The following is an 18763-nucleotide window of genomic DNA, read 5'->3' as shown; positions in this document are numbered from 1 at the left end:
CAGAAAAACGATTCTGCGAAAAAATGTGAACATTTCTCCTTCCTGTGCACAGAGAAGGTGCTAGCAGGGAATGCTCTGCCTGCCTTTCCCCAGTGCTCTGCAAGCTCTCCAGGGCAAGAGCAATTCTGGGGCTCTGTGCTTCATTTCGTCCTGAATAAGCGTTACTGTTTTCTGCACAAAAGCGATTCTGTGAAGCAAATGCGAACACTTTTCCTTCCCGCGCACAGCGGAGGTGCTAGCAGGGAATTCTCTGCCTGCCTTTCCCCAGTGCTCTGCAAGCTCTGCAGCGCAATAGTAAATCTGGGGCTCTGCGCTTTCTTTCATCCTGAACAAGCGTTAGTGTTCTTTGCAGAAAAACGATTCTGCGAAAAAATGTGAACATTTCTCCTTCTTGTGCACAGAGAAGGTGCTAGCAGGGAATTCTCTGCCTGCCTTTCCCCAGTGCTCTGCAAGCTCTCCAGGGCAAGAGCAAATATGGACTCTGTGCTTTCTTTTATACAGAATAAGCGTTAGTGTTTTCTGCAGAAAAGAGATTCTGCGAAAATTTGTGAACAGTTCTCCTTCCCGCGCACAGCGAAGGTGCTAGCAGGGAATTCTCTGCCTGCCTTTCCCCAGTGCTCTGCAAGCTCTCCAGGGCAAGAGGAATTCTGGGGCTCTGTGCTTCATTTCGTCCTGAATAAGCGTTAGTGTTTTCTGCACAAAAGCGACTCTGTGAAGCAAATGCGAATTGTTCTCCTTCCCGTGCACAGCGAAGGTGCTAGCAGGGAATTCTCTGCCTGCCTTTCCCCAGTGCTCTGCAAGCTCTCCAGGGCAACAGCAAATCTGGACTCTGTGCTTTCTTTTATACAGAACAAACGTTAGTGTTTTCTGCAGAAAAGCGATTCTGCGAGAAATTGTGAACACTTTTCCTTCCCGCGCACAGCGAAGGTGCTAGCAGGGAATTCTCTGCCTGCCTTTCCCCAGTGCTCTGCAAGCTCTCCAGGGCAACAGCAAATCTGGACTCTGTGCTTTCTTTTATACAGAACAAGCGTTAGTGTTTTCTGCAGAAAAGCGATTCTGCGAAAAATTGTGAACATTTCTCCTTCCCGCGCACAGCGGAGGTGCTAGCAGGGAATTCTCTGCCTGCCTTTCCCCAGTGCTCTGCAAGCTCTCCAGGGCAAGAGGAATTCTGGGGCTCTGTGCTTCATTTCGTCCTGAATTAGCGTTAGTGTTTTCTGCACAAAAGCGATTCTGCGAAGCAAATGCGAATTGTTCTCCTTCCCGTGCACAGCGAAGGTGCTAGCAGGGAATTCTCTGCCTGCCTTTCCCCAGTGCTCTGCAAGCTCTCCAGAGCAAGAGCAAATCTGGGGCTCTGTGCTTTCTTTCATCCTGAACGAGCGTTAGTGTTCTTTGCAGAAAAACGATTCTGCGAAAATTGTGAACATTTCTCCTTCCCGTGCACAGCGAAGGTGCTAGCAGGGAATTCTCTGCCTGCCTTTCCCCAGTGCTCTGCAAGTTCTCCAGGCAAGAGCAAATCTGGGGCTCTGTGCTTTCTTTCATCCTGAACAAGCGTTAGTGTTCTTTGCAGAAAAACGATTCTGCGAAAAAATGTGAACATTTCTCCTTCCTGTGCACAGCGAAGGTGCTAGCAGGGAATTCTCTGCCTGCCTTTCCCCAGTGCTCTGCAAGCTCTCCAGGACAACAGCAAATCTGGGACCTCTGTGCTCTCTTCCGTCCTGAACAAGCGTTAGTGTTTTCTGCACAAAAGCGATTCTGCGAAGCAAATGCGAATTGTTCTCCTTCCCGTGCACAGCGAAGGTGCTAGCAGGGAATTCTCTGCCTGCCTTTCCCCAGTGCTCTGCAAGCTCTCCAGGGCAACAGCAAATCTGGACTCTGTGCTTTCTTTCATCCTGAACAAGCGTTAGTGTTTTCTGCAGAAAAGCGATTCTGCGAAAAATTGTGAACATTTCTCCTTCCCGCGCACAGCGAAGGTGCTAGCAGGGAATTCTCTGCCTGCCTTTCCCCAGTGCTCTGCAAGCTCTCCAGGGCAACAGCAAATCTGGACTCTGTGCTTTCTTTTATACAGAACAAGCGTTAGTGTTTTCTGCAGAAAAGCGATTCTGCGAGAAATTGTGAACACTTTTCCTTCCCGCGCACAGCGAAGGTGCTAGCAGGGAATTCTCTGCCTGCCTTTCCCCAGTGCTCTGCAAGCTCTCCAGGACAATAGCAAATCTGGGACCTCTGTGCTTCATTTCGTCCTGAATAAGCGTTAGTGTTTTCTGCACAAAAGCGTTTCTGCGAAGCAAATGCGCATTGTTCTCCTTCCCGTGCACAGCGAAGGTGCTAGCAGGGAATTCTCTGCCTGCCTTTCCCCAGTGCTCTGCAAGCTCTCCAGGGCAAGAGCAATTCTGGGGCTATGTGCTTCATTTCGTACTGAATAAGCGTTACTGTTTTCTGCACAAAAGCGATTCTGCGAAGCAAATGCGAACACTTTTCCTTCCCGCGCACAGCGGAGGTGCTAGCAGGGAATTCTCTGCCTGCCTTTCCCCAGTGCTCTGCAAGCTCTCCAGCGCAATAGCAAATCTGGGGCTCTGTGCTTTCCTTCATCCTGAACAAGCGTTAGTGTTCTTTGCAGAAAAACGATTCTGCGAAAAAATGTGAACACTTCTCCTTCCTGTGCACAGAGAAGGTGCTAGCAGGGAATGCTCTGCCTGCCTTTCCCCAGTGCTCTGCAAGCTCTCCAGGGCAAGAGCAATTCTGGGGCTCTGTGCTTCATTTCGTCCTGAATAAGCGTTAGTGTTTTCTGCACAAAAGCGATTCTGTGAAGCAAATGCGAACACTTTTCCTTCCCGCGCACAGCGAAGGTGCTAGCAGGGAATTCTCTGCCTGCCTTTCCCCAGTGCTCTGCAAGCTCTGCAGCGCAATAGTAAATCTGGGGCTCTGCGCTTTCTTTCATCCTGAACAAGCGTTAGTGTTCTTTGCAGAAAAACGATTCTGCGAAAAAATGTGAACATTTCTCCTTCTTGTGCACAGAGAAGGTGCTAGCAGGGAATTCTCTGCCTGCCTTTCCCCAGTGCTCTGCAAGCTCTCCAGGGCAAGAGCAAATCTGGACTCTGTGCTTTCTTTTATACAGAACAAGCGTTAGTGTTTTCTGCAGAAAAGCGATTCTGCGAAAAATTGTGAACAGTTCTCCTTCCCGCGCACAGCGAAGGTGCTAGCAGGGAATTCTCTGCCTGCCTTTCCCCAGTGCTCTGCAAGCTCTCCAGGGCAACAGCAAATCTGGACTCTGTGCTTTCTTTTATACAGAACAAGCGTTAGTGTTTTCTGCAGAAAAGCGATTCTGCGAAAAATTGTGAACATTTCTCCTTCCCGCGCACAGCGAAGGTGCTAGCAGGGAATTCTCTGCCTGCCTTTCCCCAGTGCTCTGCAAGCTCTCCAGGGCAACAGCAAATCTGGACTCTGTGCTTTCTTTTATACAGAACAAGCGTTAGTGTTTTCTGCAGAAAAGCGATTCTGCGAGAAATTGTGAACACTTTTCCTTCCCGCGCACAGCGAAGGTGCTAGCAGGGAATTCTCTGCCTGCCTTTCCCCAGTGCTCTGCAAGCTCTCCAGGGCAAGAGCAAATCTGGGGCTCTGTGCTTTCTTTCATCCTGAACGAGCGTTAGTGTTCTTTGCAGAAAAACGATTCTGCGAAAAAATGTGAACATTTCTCCTTCCCGTGCACAGCGGAGGTGCTAGCAGGGAATTCTCTGCCTGCCTTTCCCCAGTGCTCTGCAAGCTCTCCAGGGCAATAGCAAATCTGGGGCTCTGTGCTTTCTTTCATCCTGAACAAGCGTTAGTGTTCTTTGCAGAAAAACGATTCTGCGAAAAAATGTGAACATTTCTCCTTCCTGTGCACAGCGAAGGTGCTAGCAGGGAATTCTCTGCCTGCCTTTCCCCAGTGCTCTGCAAGCTCTCCAGGACAATAGCAAATCTGGGGCCTCTGTGCTCTCTTCCGTCCTGAACAAGCATTAGTGTTTTCTGCACAAAAGCGATTCTGCGAAGCAAATGCGCATTGTTCTCCTTCCCGTGCACAGCGAAGGTGCTAGCAGGGAATTCTCTGCCTGCCTTTCCCCAGTGCTCTGCAAGCTCTCCAGGGCAAGAGCAATTCTGGGGCTATGTGCTTCATTTCGTACTGAATAAGCGTTACTGTTTTCTGCACAAAAGCGATTCTGCGAAGCAAATGCGAACACTTTTCCTTCCCGCGCACAGCGGAGGTGCTAGCAGGGAATTCTCTGCCTGCCTTTCCCCAGTGCTCTGCAAGCTCTCCAGCGCAATAGCAAATCTGGGGCTCTGTGCTTTCCTTCATCCTGAACAAGCGTTAGTGTTCTTTGCAGAAAAACGATTCTGCGAAAAAATGTGAACACTTCTCCTTCCTGTGCACAGAGAAGGTGCTAGCAGGGAATGCTCTGCCTGCCTTTCCCCAGTGCTCTGCAAGCTCTCCAGGGCAAGAGCAATTCTGGGGCTCTGTGCTTCATTTCGTCCTGAATAAGCGTTAGTGTTTTCTGCACAAAAGCGATTCTGTGAAGCAAATGCGAACACTTTTCCTTCCCGCGCACAGCGAAGGTGCTAGCAGGGAATTCTCTGCCTGCCTTTCCCCAGTGCTCTGCAAGCTCTGCAGCGCAATAGTAAATCTGGGCCTCTGCGCTTTCTTTCATCCTGAACAAGCGTTAGTGTTCTTTGCAGAAAAACGATTCTGCGAAAAAATGTGAACATTTCTCCTTCTTGTGCACAGAGAAGGTGCTAGCAGGGAACTCTCTGCCTGCCTTTCCCCAGTGCTCTGCAAGCTCTCCAGGGCAAGAGCAAATCTGGACTCTGTGCTTTCTTTTATACAGAACAAGCGTTAGTGTTTTCTGCAGAAAAGCGATTCTGCGAAAAATTGTGAACAGTTCTCCTTCCCGCGCACAGCGAAGGTGCTAGCAGGGAATTCTCTGCCTGCCTTTCCCCAGTGCTCTGCAAGCTCTCCAGGGCAACAGCAAATCTGGACTCTGTGCTTTCTTTTATACAGAACAAGCGTTAGTGTTTTCTGCAGAAAAGCGATTCTGCGAAAAATTGTGAACAGTTCTCCTTCCCGCGCACAGCGAAGGTGCTAGCAGGGAATTCTCTGCCTGCCTTTCCCCAGTGCTCTGCAAGCTCTCCAGGGCAACAGCAAATCTGGACTCTGTGCTTTCTTTTATACAGAACAAGCGTTAGTGTTTTCTGCAGAAAAGCGATTCTGCGAAAAATTGTGAACATTTCTCCTTCCCGCGCACAGCGAAGGTGCTAGCAGGGAATTCTCTGCCTGCCTTTCCCCAGTGCTCTGCAAGCTCTCCAGGGCAACAGCAAATCTGGACTCTGTGCTTTCTTTTATACAGAACAAGCGTTAGTGTTTTCTGCACAAAAGCGATTCTGCGAAAAATTGTGAACATTTCTCCTTCCTGTGCACAGAGAAGGTGCTAGCAGGGAATGCTCTGCCTGCCTTTCCCCAGTGCTCTGCAAGCTCTCCAGGGCAACAGCCAATCTGGACTCTGTGCTTACTTTTATACAGAACAAGCGTTAGTGTTTTCTGCAGAAAAGCGATTCTGCGAAAAATTGTGAACATTTCTCCTTCCCGCGCACAGCGAAGGTGCTAGCAGGGAATTCTCTGCCTGCCTTTCCCCAGTGCTCTGCAAGCTCTCCAGGGCAAGAGCAAATCTGGACTCTGTGCTTTCTTTTATACAGAACAAGCGTTAGTGTTTTCTGCAGAAAAGCGATTCTGCGAGAAATTGTGAACACTTTTCCTTCCCGCGCACAGCGAAGGTGCTAGCAGGGAATTCTCTGCCTGCCTTTCCCCAGTGCTCTGCAAGCTCTCCAGGGCAAGAGCAATTCTGGGGCTCTGTGCTTCATTTCGTCCTGAATAAGCGTTAGTGTTTTCTGCACAAAAGCGAGTCTGCGAAGCAAATGCGAATTGTTCTCCTTCCCGTGCACAGTGAAGGTGCTAGCAGGGAATTCTCTGCCTGCCTTTCCCCAGTGCTCTGCAAGCTCTCCAGCGCAATAGCAAATCTGGGGCTCTGTGCTTTCTTTCATCCTGAACAAGCGTTAGTGTTCTTTGCAGAAAAACGATTCTGCGAAAAAATGTGAAAATTTCTCCTTCCTGTGCACAGAGGAGGTGCTAGCAGGGAATTCTCTGCCTGCCTTTCCCCAGTGCTGTGCAAGCTCTCCACGGCAACAGCAAATCTGGACTCTGTGCTTTCTTTTATACAGAACAAGCGTTAGTGTTTTCTGCAGAAAAGCGATTCTGCGAAAAATTGTGAACAGTTCTCCTTCCCGCGCACAGCGAAGGTGCTAGCAGGGAATTCTCTGCCTGCCTTTCCCCAGTGCTCTGCAAGCTCTCCAGGGCAACAGCAAATCTGGACTCTGTGCTTTCTTTTATACAGAACAAGCGTTAGTGTTTTCTGCAGAAAAGCGATTCTGCGAGAAATTGTGAACACTTTTCCTTCCCGCGCACAGCGAAGGTGCTAGCAGGGAATTCTCTGCCTGCCTTTCCCCAGTGCTCTGCAAGCTCTCCAGGGCAAGAGCAAATCTGGGGCTCTGTGCTTTCTTTCATCCTGAACGAGCGTTAGTGTTCTTTGCAGACAAACCATTCTGCGAAAAAATGTGAACATTTCTCCTTCCCGTGCACAGCGGAGGTGCTAGCAGGGAATTCTCTGCCTGCCTTTCCCCAGTGCTCTGCAAGCTCTCCAGGGCAATAGCAAATCTGGGGCTCTGTGCTTTCTTTCATCCTGAACAAGCGTTAGTGTTCTTTGCAGAAAAACGATTCTGCGAAAAAATGTGAACATTTCTCCTTCCTGTGCACAGCGAAGGTGCTAGCAGGGAATTCTCTGCCTGCCTTTCCCCAGTGCTCTGCAAGCTCTCCAGGACAATAGCAAATCTGGGGCCTCTGTGCTCTCTTCCGTCCTGAACAAGCATTAGTGTTTTCTGCACAAAAGCGATTCTGCGAAGCAAATGCGCATTGTTCTCCTTCCCGTGCACAGCGAAGGTGCTAGCAGGGAATTCTCTGCCTGCCTTTCCCCAGTGCTCTGCAAGCTCTCCAGGGCAAGAGCAATTCTGGGGCTATGTGCTTCATTTCGTACTGAATAAGCGTTACTGTTTTCTGCACAAAAGCGATTCTGCGAAGCAAATGCGAACACTTTTCCTTCCCGCGCACAGCGGAGGTGCTAGCAGGGAATTCTCTGCCTGCCTTTCCCCAGTGCTCTGCAAGCTCTCCAGCGCAATAGCAAATCTGGGGCTCTGTGCTTTCCTTCATCCTGAACAAGCGTTAGTGTTCTTTGCAGAAAAACGATTCTGCGAAAAAATGTGAACACTTCTCCTTCCTGTGCACAGAGAAGGTGCTAGCAGGGAATGCTCTGCCTGCCTTTCCCCAGTGCTCTGCAAGCTCTCCAGGGCAAGAGCAATTCTGGGGCTATGTGCTTCATTTCGTCCTGAATAAGCGTTAGTGTTTTCTGCACAAAAGCGATTCTGTGAAGCAAATGCGAACACTTTTCCTTCCCGCGCACAGCGAAGGTGCTAGCAGGGAATTCTCTGCCTGCCTTTCCCCAGTGCTCTGCAAGCTCTGCAGCGCAATAGTAAATCTGGGCCTCTGCGCTTTCTTTCATCCTGAACAAGCGTTAGTGTTCTTTGCAGAAAAACGATTCTGCGAAAAAATGTGAACATTTCTCCTTCTTGTGCACAGAGAAGGTGCTAGCAGGGAACTCTCTGCCTGCCTTTCCCCAGTGCTCTGCAAGCTCTCCAGGGCAAGAGCAAATCTGGACTCTGTGCTTTCTTTTATACAGAACAAGCGTTAGTGTTTTCTGCAGAAAAGCGATTCTGCGAAAAATTGTGAACATTTCTCCTTCCCGCGCACAGCGAAGGTGCTAGCAGGGAATTCTCTGCCTGCCTTTCCCCAGTGCTCTGCAAGCTCTCCAGGGCAAGAGCAAATCTGGACTCTGTGCTTTCTTTTATACAGAACAAGCGTTAGTGTTTTCTGCAGAAAAGCGATTCTGCGAAAAATTGTGAACAGTTCTCCTTCCCGCGCACAGCGAAGGTGCTAGCAGGGAATTCTCTGCCTGCCTTTCCCCAGTGCTCTGCAAGCTCTCCAGGGCAACAGCAAATCTGGACTCTGTGCTTTCTTTTATACAGAACAAGCGTTAGTGTTTTCTGCAGAAAAGCGATTCTGCGAAAAATTGTGAACATTTCTCCTTCCCGCGCACAGCGAAGGTGCTAGCAGGGAATTCTCTGCCTGCCTTTCCCCAGTGCTCTGCAAGCTCTCCAGGGCAACAGCAAATCTGGACTCTGTGCTTTCTTTTATACAGAACAAGCGTTAGTGTTTTCTGCACAAAAGCGATTCTGCGAAAAATTGTGAACATTTCTCCTTCCTGTGCACAGAGAAGGTGCTAGCAGGGAATGCTCTGCCTGCCTTTCCCCAGTGCTCTGCAAGCTCTCCAGGGCAACAGCCAATCTGGACTCTGTGCTTACTTTTATACAGAACAAGCGTTAGTGTTTTCTGCAGAAAAGCGATTCTGCGAAAAATTGTGAACATTTCTCCTTCCCGCGCACAGCGAAGGTGCTAGCAGGGAATTCTCTGCCTGCCTTTCCCCAGTGCTCTGCAAGCTCTCCAGGGCAAGAGCAAATCTGGACTCTGTGCTTTCTTTTATACAGAACAAGCGTTAGTGTTTTCTGCAGAAAAGCGATTCTGCGAGAAATTGTGAACACTTTTCCTTCCCGCGCACAGCGAAGGTGCTAGCAGGGAATTCTCTGCCTGCCTTTCCCCAGTGCTCTGCAAGCTCTCCAGGGCAAGAGCAATTCTGGGGCTCTGTGCTTCATTTCGTCCTGAATAAGCGTTAGTGTTTTCTGCACAAAAGCGAGTCTGCGAAGCAAATGCGAATTGTTCTCCTTCCCGTGCACAGTGAAGGTGCTAGCAGGGAATTCTCTGCCTGCCTTTCCCCAGTGCTCTGCAAGCTCTCCAGCGCAATAGCAAATCTGGGGCTCTGTGCTTTCTTTCATCCTGAACAAGCGTTAGTGTTCTTTGCAGAAAAACGATTCTGCGAAAAAATGTGAAAATTTCTCCTTCCTGTGCACAGAGGAGGTGCTAGCAGGGAATTCTCTGCCTGCCTTTCCCCAGTGCTGTGCAAGCTCTCCACGGCAACAGCAAATCTGGACTCTGTGCTTTCTTTTATACAGAACAAGCGTTAGTGTTTTCTGCAGAAAAGCGATTCTGCGAAAAATTGTGAACAGTTCTCCTTCCCGCGCACAGCGAAGGTGCTAGCAGGGAATTCTCTGCCTGCCTTTCCCCAGTGCTCTGCAAGCTCTCCAGGGCAACAGCAAATCTGGACTCTGTGCTTTCTTTTATACAGAACAAGCGTTAGTGTTTTCTGCAGAAAAGCGATTCTGCGAGAAATTGTGAACACTTTTCCTTCCCGCGCACAGCGAAGGTGCTAGCAGGGAATTCTCTGCCTGCCTTTCCCCAGTGCTCTGCAAGCTCTCCAGGGCAAGAGCAAATCTGGGGCTCTGTGCTTTCTTTCATCCTGAACGAGCGTTAGTGTTCTTTGCAGAAAAACCATTCTGCGAAAAAATGTGAACATTTCTCCTTCCTGTGCACAGCGAAGGTGCTAGCAGGGAATTCTCTGCCTGCCTTTCCCCAGTGCTCTGCAAGCTCTCCAGGGCAAGAGCAATTCTGGGGCTATGTGCTTCATTTCGTACTGAATAAGCGTTACTGTTTTCTGCACAAAAGCGATTCTGCGAAGCAAATGCGAACACTTTTCCTTCCCGCGCACAGCGGAGGTGCTAGCAGGGAATTCTCTGCCTGCCTTTCCCCAGTGCTCTGCAAGCTCTCCAGGGCAATAGCAAATCTGGGGCTCTGTGCTTTCCTTCATCCTGAACAAGCGTTAGTGTTCTTTGCAGAAAAACGATTCTGCGAAAAAATGTGAACACTTCTCCTTCCTGTGCACAGAGAAGGTGCTAGCAGGGAATGCTCTGCCTGCCTTTCCCCAGTGCTCTGCAAGCTCTCCAGGACAATAGCAAATCTGGGACCTCTGTGCTCTCTTCCGTCCTGAACAAGCGTTAGTGTTTTCTGCACAAAAGCGATTCTGCGAAGCAAATGCGAATTGTTCTCCTTCCCGTGCACAGCGAAGGTGCTAGCAGGGAATTCTCTGCCTGCCTTTCCCCAGTGCTCTGCAAGCTCTCCAGGGCAACAGCAAATCTGGACTCTGTGCTTTCTTTCATCCTGAACAAGCGTTAGTGTTTTCTGCAGAAAAGCGATTCTGCGAAAAATTGTGAACATTTCTCCTTCCCGCGCACAGCGAAGGTGCTAGCAGGGAATTCTCTGCCTGCCTTTCCCCAGTGCTCTGCAAGCTCTCCAGGGCAAGAGCAAATCTGGACTCTGTGCTTTCTTTTATACAGAACAAGCGTTAGTGTTTTCTGCAGAAAAGCGATTCTGCGAGAAATTTTGAACACTTCTCCTTCCCGCGCACAGCGAAGGTGCTAGCAGGGAATTCTCTGCCTGCCTTTCCCCAGTGCTCTGCAAGCTCTCCAGGACAATAGCAAATCTGGGGCCTCTGTGCTTCATTTCGTCCTGAATAAGCGTTAGTGTTTTCTGCACAAAAGCGTTTCTGCGAAGCAAATGCGCATTGTTCTCCTTCCCGTGCACAGCGAAGGTGCTAGCAGGGAATTCTCTGCCTGCCTTTCCCCAGTGCTCTGCAAGCTCTCCAGGGCAAGAGCAATTCTGGGGCTATGTGCTTCATTTCGTACTGAATAAGCGTTACTGTTTTCTGCACAAAAGCGATTCTGCGAAGCAAATGCGAACACTTTTCCTTCCCGCGCACAGCGGAGGTGCTAGCAGGGAATTCTCTGCCTGCCTTTCCCCAGTGCTCTGCAAGCTCTCCAGGGCAAGAGCAATTCTGGGGCTATGTGCTTCATTTCGTACTGAATAAGCGTTACTGTTTTCTGCACAAAAGCGATTCTGCGAAGCAAATGCGAACACTTTTCCTTCCCGCGCACAGCGGAGGTGCTAGCAGGGAATTCTCTGCCTGCCTTTCCCCAGTGCTCTGCAAGCTCTCCAGCGCAATAGCAAATCTGGGGCTCTGTGCTTTCCTTCATCCTGAACAAGCGTTAGTGTTCTTTGCAGAAAAACGATTCTGCGAAAAAATGTGAACACTTCTCCTTCCTGTGCACAGAGAAGGTGCTAGCAGGGAATGCTCTGCCTGCCTTTCCCCAGTGCTCTGCAAGCTCTCCAGGGCAAGAGCAATTCTGGGGCTCTGTGCTTCATTTCGTCCTGAATAAGCGTTAGTGTTTTCTGCACAAAAGCGATTCTGTGAAGCAAATGCGAACACTTTTCCTTCCCGCGCACAGCGAAGGTGCTAGCAGGGAATTCTCTGCCTGCCTTTCCCCAGTGCTCTGCAAGCTCTGCAGCGCAATAGTAAATCTGGGGCTCTGCGCTTTCTTTCATCCTGAACAAGCGTTAGTGTTCTTTGCAGAAAAACGATTCTGCGAAAAAATGTGAACATTTCTCCTTCTTGTGCACAGAGAAGGTGCTAGCAGGGAACTCTCTGCCTGCCTTTCCCCAGTGCTCTGCAAGCTCTCCAGGGCAAGAGCAAATCTGGACTCTGTGCTTTCTTTTATACAGAACAAGCGTTAGTGTTTTCTGCAGAAAAGCGATTCTGCGAAAAATTGTGAACAGTTCTCCTTCCCGCGCACAGCGAAGGTGCTAGCAGGGAATTCTCTGCCTGCCTTTCCCCAGTGCTCTGCAAGCTCTCCAGGGCAACAGCAAATCTGGACTCTGTGCTTTCTTTTATACAGAACAAGCGTTAGTGTTTTCTGCAGAAAAGCGATTCTGCGAAAAATTGTGAACATTTCTCCTTCCCGCGCACAGCGAAGGTGCTAGCAGGGAATTCTCTGCCTGCCTTTCCCCAGTGCTCTGCAAGCTCTCCAGGGCAACAGCAAATCTGGACTCTGTGCTTTCTTTTATACAGAACAAGCGTTAGTGTTTTCTGCACAAAAGCGATTCTGCGAAAAATTGTGAACATTTCTCCTTCCTGTGCACAGAGAAGGTGCTAGCAGGGAATGCTCTGCCTGCCTTTCCCCAGTGCTCTGCAAGCTCTCCAGGGCAACAGCCAATCTGGACTCTGTGCTTACTTTTATACAGAACAAGCGTTAGTGTTTTCTGCAGAAAAGCGATTCTGCGAAAAATTGTGAACATTTCTCCTTCCCGCGCACAGCGAAGGTGCTAGCAGGGAATTCTCTGCCTGCCTTTCCCCAGTGCTCTGCAAGCTCTCCAGGGCAAGAGCAAATCTGGACTCTGTGCTTTCTTTTATACAGAACAAGCGTTAGTGTTTTCTGCAGAAAAGCGATTCTGCGAGAAATTGTGAACACTTTTCCTTCCCGCGCACAGCGAAGGTGCTAGCAGGGAATTCTCTGCCTGCCTTTCCCCAGTGCTCTGCAAGCTCTCCAGGGCAAGAGCAATTCTGGGGCTCTGTGCTTCATTTCGTCCTGAATAAGCGTTAGTGTTTTCTGCACAAAAGCGAGTCTGCGAAGCAAATGCGAATTGTTCTCCTTCCCGTGCACAGTGAAGGTGCTAGCAGGGAATTCTCTGCCTGCCTTTCCCCAGTGCTCTGCAAGCTCTCCAGCGCAATAGCAAATCTGGGGCTCTGTGCTTTCTTTCATCCTGAACAAGCGTTAGTGTTCTTTGCAGAAAAACGATTCTGCGAAAAAATGTGAAAATTTCTCCTTCCTGTGCACAGAGGAGGTGCTAGCAGGGAATTCTCTGCCTGCCTTTCCCCAGTGCTGTGCAAGCTCTCCACGGCAACAGCAAATCTGGACTCTGTGCTTTCTTTTATACAGAACAAGCGTTAGTGTTTTCTGCAGAAAAGCGATTCTGCGAAAAATTGTGAACAGTTCTCCTTCCCGCGCACAGCGAAGGTGCTAGCAGGGAATTCTCTGCCTGCCTTTCCCCAGTGCTCTGCAAGCTCTCCAGGGCAACAGCAAATCTGGACTCTGTGCTTTCTTTTATACAGAACAAGCGTTAGTGTTTTCTGCAGAAAAGCGATTCTGCGAGAAATTGTGAACACTTTTCCTTCCCGCGCACAGCGAAGGTGCTAGCAGGGAATTCTCTGCCTGCCTTTCCCCAGTGCTCTGCAAGCTCTCCAGGGCAAGAGCAAATCTGGGGCTCTGTGCTTTCTTTCATCCTGAACGAGCGTTAGTGTTCTTTGCAGAAAAACCATTCTGCGAAAAAATGTGAACATTTCTCCTTCCCGTGCACAGCGGAGGTGCTAGCAGGGAATTCTCTGCCTGCCTTTCCCCAGTGCTCTGCAAGCTCTCCAGCGCAATAGCAAATCTGGGGCTCTGTGCTTTCTTTCATCCTGAACAAGCGTTAGTGTTTTCTGCAGAAAAGCGATTCTGCGAAAAATTGTGAACAGTTCTCCTTCCCGCGCACAGCGAAGGTGCTAGCAGGGAATTCTCTGCCTGCCTTTCCCCAGTGCTCTGCAAGCTCTCCAGGGCAACAGCAAATCTTGACTCTGTGCTTTCTTTTATACAGAACAAGCGTTAGTGTTTTCTGCAGAAAATCGATTCTGCGAGAAATTGTGAACACTTTTCCTTCCCGCGCACAGCGAAGGTGCTAGCAGGGAATTCTCTGCCTGCCTTTCCCCAGTGCTCTGCAAGCTCTCCAGGGCAAGAGCAAATCTGGGGCTCTGTGCTTTCTTTCATCCTGAACGAGCGTTAGTGTTCTTTGCAGAAAAACGATTCTGCGAAAAAATGTGAACATTTCTCCTTCCCGTGCACAGCGGAGGTGCTAGCAGGGAATTCTCTGCCTGCCTTTCCCCAGTGCTCTGCAAGCTCTCCAGGGCAATAGCAAATCTGGGGCTCTGTGCTTTCTTTCATCCTGAACAAGCGTTAGTGTTCTTTGCAGAAAAACGATTCTGCGAAAAAATGTGAACATTTCTCCTTCCTGTGCACAGCGAAGGTGCTAGCAGGGAATTCTCTGCCTGCCTTTCCCCAGTGCTCTGCAAGCTCTCCAGGGCAAGAGCAATTCTGGGGCTATGTGCTTCATTTCGTACTGAATAAGCGTTACTGTTTTCTGCACAAAAGCGATTCTGCGAAGCAAATGCGAACACTTTTCCTTCCCGCGCACAGCGGAGGTGCTAGCAGGGAATTCTCTGCCTGCCTTTCCCCAGTGCTCTGCAAGCTCTCCAGGGCAATAGCAAATCTGGGGCTCTGTGCTTTCCTTCATCCTGAACAAGCGTTAGTGTTCTTTGCAGAAAAACGATTCTGCGAAAAAATGTGAACACTTCTCCTTCCTGTGCACAGAGAAGGTGCTAGCAGGGAATGCTCTGCCTGCCTTTCCCCAGTGCTCTGCAAGCTCTCCAGGACAATAGCAAATCTGGGACCTCTGTGCTCTCTTCCGTCCTGAACAAGCGTTAGTGTTTTCTGCACAAAAGCGATTCTGCGAAGCAAATGCGAATTGTTCTCCTTCCCGTGCACAGCGAAGGTGCTAGCAGGGAATTCTCTGCCTGCCTTTCCCCAGTGCTCTGCAAGCTCTCCAGGGCAACAGCAAATCTGGACTCTGTGCTTTCTTTCATCCTGAACAAGCGTTAGTGTTTTCTGCAGAAAAGCGATTCTGCGAAAAATTGTGAACATTTCTCCTTCCCGCGCACAGCGAAGGTGCTAGCAGGGAATTCTCTGCCTGCCTTTCCCCAGTGCTCTGCAAGCTCTCCAGGGCAAGAGCAAATCTGGACTCTGTGCTTTCTTTTATACAGAACAAGCGTTAGTGTTTTCTGCAGAAAAGCGATTCTGCGAGAAATTTTGAACACTTCTCCTTCCCGCGCACAGCGAAGGTGCTAGCAGGGAATTCTCTGCCTGCCTTTCCCCAGTGCTCTGCAAGCTCTCCAGGACAATAGCAAATCTGGGGCCTCTGTGCTTCATTTCGTCCTGAATAAGCGTTAGTGTTTTCTGCACAAAAGCGTTTCTGCGAAGCAAATGCGCATTGTTCTCCTTCCCGTGCACAGCGAAGGTGCTAGCAGGGAATTCTCTGCCTGCCTTTCCCCAGTGCTCTGCAAGCTCTCCAGGGCAAGAGCAATTCTGGGGCTATGTGCTTCATTTCGTACTGAATAAGCGTTACTGTTTTCTGCACAAAAGCGATTCTGCGAAGCAAATGCGAACACTTTTCCTTCCCGCGCACAGCGGAGGTGCTAGCAGGGAATTCTCTGCCTGCCTTTCCCCAGTGCTCTGCAAGCTCTCCAGCGCAATAGCAAATCTGGGGCTCTGTGCTTTCCTTCATCCTGAACAAGCGTTAGTGTTCTTTGCAGAAAAACGATTCTGCGAAAAAATGTGAACACTTCTCCTTCCTGTGCACAGAGAAGGTGCTAGCAGGGAATGCTCTGCCTGCCTTTCCCCAGTGCTCTGCAAGCTCTCCAGGGCAAGAGCAATTCTGGGGCTCTGTGCTTCATTTCGTCCTGAATAAGCGTTAGTGTTTTCTGCACAAAAGCGATTCTGTGAAGCAAATGCGAACACTTTTCCTTCCCGCGCACAGCGAAGGTGCTAGCAGGGAATTCTCTGCCTGCCTTTCCCCAGTGCTCTGCAAGCTCTGCAGCGCAATAGTAAATCTGGGGCTCTGCGCTTTCTTTCATCCTGAACAAGCGTTAGTGTTCTTTGCAGAAAAACGATTCTGCGAAAAAATGTGAACATTTCTCCTTCCTGTCCACAGAGAAGGTGCTAGCAGGGAATTCTCTGCCTGCCTTTCCCCAGTGCTGTGCAAGCTCTCCAGGGCAACAGCAAATCTGGACTCTGTGCTTTCTTTTATACAGAACAAGCGTTAGTGTTTTCTGCAGAAAAGCGATTCTGCGAAAAATTGTGAACATTTCTGGTTCCCGCGCACAGCGAAGGTGCTAGCAGGGAATTCTCTGCCTGCCTTTCCCCAGTGCTCTGCAAGCTCTCCAGGGCAACAGCAAATCTGGACTCTGTGCTTTCTTTTATACAGAACAAGCGTTAGTGTTTTCTGCAGAAAAGCGATTCTGCGAAAAATTGTGAACATTTCTCCTTCCTGTGCACAGAGAAGGTGCTAGCAGGGAATTCTCTGCCTGCCTTTCCCCAGTGCTCTGCAAGCTCTCCAGGGCAACAGCAAATCTGGACTCTGTGCTTTCTTTTATACAGAACAAGCGTTAGTGTTTTCTGCAGAAAAGCGATTCTGCGAAAAATTGTGAACAGTTCTCCTTCCCGCGCACAGCGAAGGTGCTAGCAGGGAATTCTCTGCCTGCCTTTCCCCAGTGCTCTGCAAGCTCTCCAGGGCAACAGCAAATCTGGACTCTGTGCTTTCTTTTATACAGAACAAGCGTTAGTGTTTTCTGCAGAAAAGCGATTCTGCGAAAAATTGTGAACACTTTTCCTTCCCGCGCACAGCGAAGGTGCTAGCAGGGAATTCTCTGCCTGCCTTTCCCCAGTGCTCTGCAAGCTCTCCAGGGCAAGAGCAAATCTGGGGCTCTGTGCTTTCTTTCATCCTGAACGAGCGTTAGTGTTCTTTGCAGAAAAACGATTCTGCGAAAAAATGTGAACATTTCTCCTTCCCGTGCACAGCGGAGGTGCTAGCAGGGAATTCTCTGCCTGCCTTTCCCCAGTGCTCTGCAAGCTCTCCAGGGCAATAGCAAATCTGGGGCTCTGTGCTTTCTTTCATCCTGAACAAGCGTTAGTGTTCTTTGCAGAAAAACGATTCTGCGAAAAAATGTGAACATTTCTCCTTCCTGTGCACAGCGAAGGTGCTAGCAGGGAATTCTCTGCCTGCCTTTCCCCAGTGCTCTGCAAGCTCTCCAGGACAATAGCAAATCTGGGGCCTCTGTGCTCTCTTCCGTCCTGAACAAGCGTTAGTGTTTTCTGCACAAAAGCGATTCTGCGAAGCAAATGCGCATTGTTCTCCTTCCCGTGCACAGCGAAGGTGCTAGCAGGGAATTCTCTGCCTGCCTTTCCCCAGTGCTCTGCAAGCTCTCCAGGGCAAGAGCAATTCTGGGGCTATGTGCTTCATTTCGTACTGAATAAGCGTTACTGTTTTCTGCACAAAAGCGATTCTGCGAAGCAAATGCGAACACTTTTCCTTCCCGCGCACAGCGGAGGTGCTAGCAGGGAATTCTCTGCCTGCCTTTCCCCAGTGCTCTGCAAGCTCTCCAGCGCAATAGCAAATCTGGGGCTCTGTGCTTTCCTTCATCCTGAACAAGCGTTAGTGTTCTTTGCAGAAAAACGATTCTGCGAAAAAATGTGAACACTTCTCCTTCCTGTGCACAGAGAAGGTGCTAGCAGGGAATGCTCTGCCTGCCTTTCCCCAGTGCTCTGCAAGCTCTCCAGGGCAAGAGCAATTCTGGGGCTCTGTGCTTCATTTCGTCCTGAATAAGCGTTAGTGTTTTCTGCACAAAAGCGATTCTGTGAAGCAAATGCGAACACTTTTCCTTCCCGCGCACAGCGAAGGTGCTAGCAGGGAATTCTCTGCCTGCCTTTCCCCAGTGCTCTGCAAGCTCTGCAGCGCAATAGTAAATCTGGGCCTCTGCGCTTTCTTTCATCCTGAACAAGCGTTAGTGTTCTTTGCAGAAAAACGATTCTGCGAAAAAATGTGAACATTACTCCTTCTTGTGCACAGAGAAGGTGCTAGCAGGGAACTCTCTGCCTGCCTTTCCCCAGTGCTCTGCAAGCTCTCCAGGGCAAGAGCAAATCTGGACTCTGTGCTTTCTTTTATACAGAACAAGCGTTAGTGTTTTCTGCAGAAAAGCGATTCTGCGAAAAATTGTGAACAGTTCTCCTTCCCGCGCACAGCGAAGGTGCTAGCAGGGAATTCTCTGCCTGCCTTTCCCCAGTGCTCTGCAAGCTCTCCAGGGCAACAGCAAATCTGGACTCTGTGCTTTCTTTTATACAGAACAAGCGTTAGTGTTTTCTGCAGAAAAGCGATTCTGCGAAAAATTGTGAACATTTCTCCTTCCTGTGCACAGAGAAGGTGCTAGCAGGGAATTCTCTGCCTGCCTTTCCCCAGTGCTCTGCAAGCTCTCCAGGGCAACAGCAAATCTGGACTCTGTGCTTTCTTTTATACAGAACAAGCGTTAGTGTTTTCTGCAGAAAAGCGATTCTGCGAAAAATTGTGAACATTTCTCCTTCCCGCGCACAGCGAAGGTGCTAGCAGGGAATTCTCTGCCTGCCTTTCCCCAGTGCTCTGCAAGCTCTCCAGGGCAACAGCAAATCTGGACTCTGTGCTTTCTTTTATACAGAACAAGCGTTAGTGTTTTCTGCAGAAAAGCGATTCTGCGAGAAATTGTGAACACTTTTCCTTCCCGCGCACAGCGAAGGTGCTAGCAGGGAATTCTCTGCCTGCCTTTCCCCAGTGCTCTGCAAGCTCTCCAGGACAATAGCAAATCTGGGGCCTCTGTGCTTCATTTCGTCCTGAATAAGCGTTAGTGTTTTCTGCACAAAAGCGTTTCTGCGAAGCAAATGCGCATTGTTCTCCTTCCCGTGCACAGCGAAGGTGCTAGCAGGGAATTCTCTGCCTGCCTTTCCCCAGTGCTCTGCAAGCTCTCCAGGGCAAGAGCAATTCTGGGGCTATGTGCTTCATTTCGTACTGAATAAGCGTTACTGTTTTCTGCACAAAAGCTATTCTGCGAAGCAAATGCGAACACTTTTCCTTCCCGCGCACAGCGGAGGTGCTAGCAGGGAATTCTCTGCCTGCCTTTCCCCAGTGCTCTGCAAGCTCTCCAGCGCAATAGCAAATCTGGGGCTCTGTGCTTTCCTTCAT

This window comes from Strix uralensis, chromosome 1 (genome assembly GCF_047716275.1).
Source record: "Strix uralensis isolate ZFMK-TIS-50842 chromosome 1, bStrUra1, whole genome shotgun sequence".
In the NCBI taxonomy this organism is placed as follows: domain Eukaryota; kingdom Metazoa; phylum Chordata; class Aves; order Strigiformes; family Strigidae; genus Strix; species Strix uralensis.
This window is presented reverse-complemented; position numbering follows the sequence as displayed.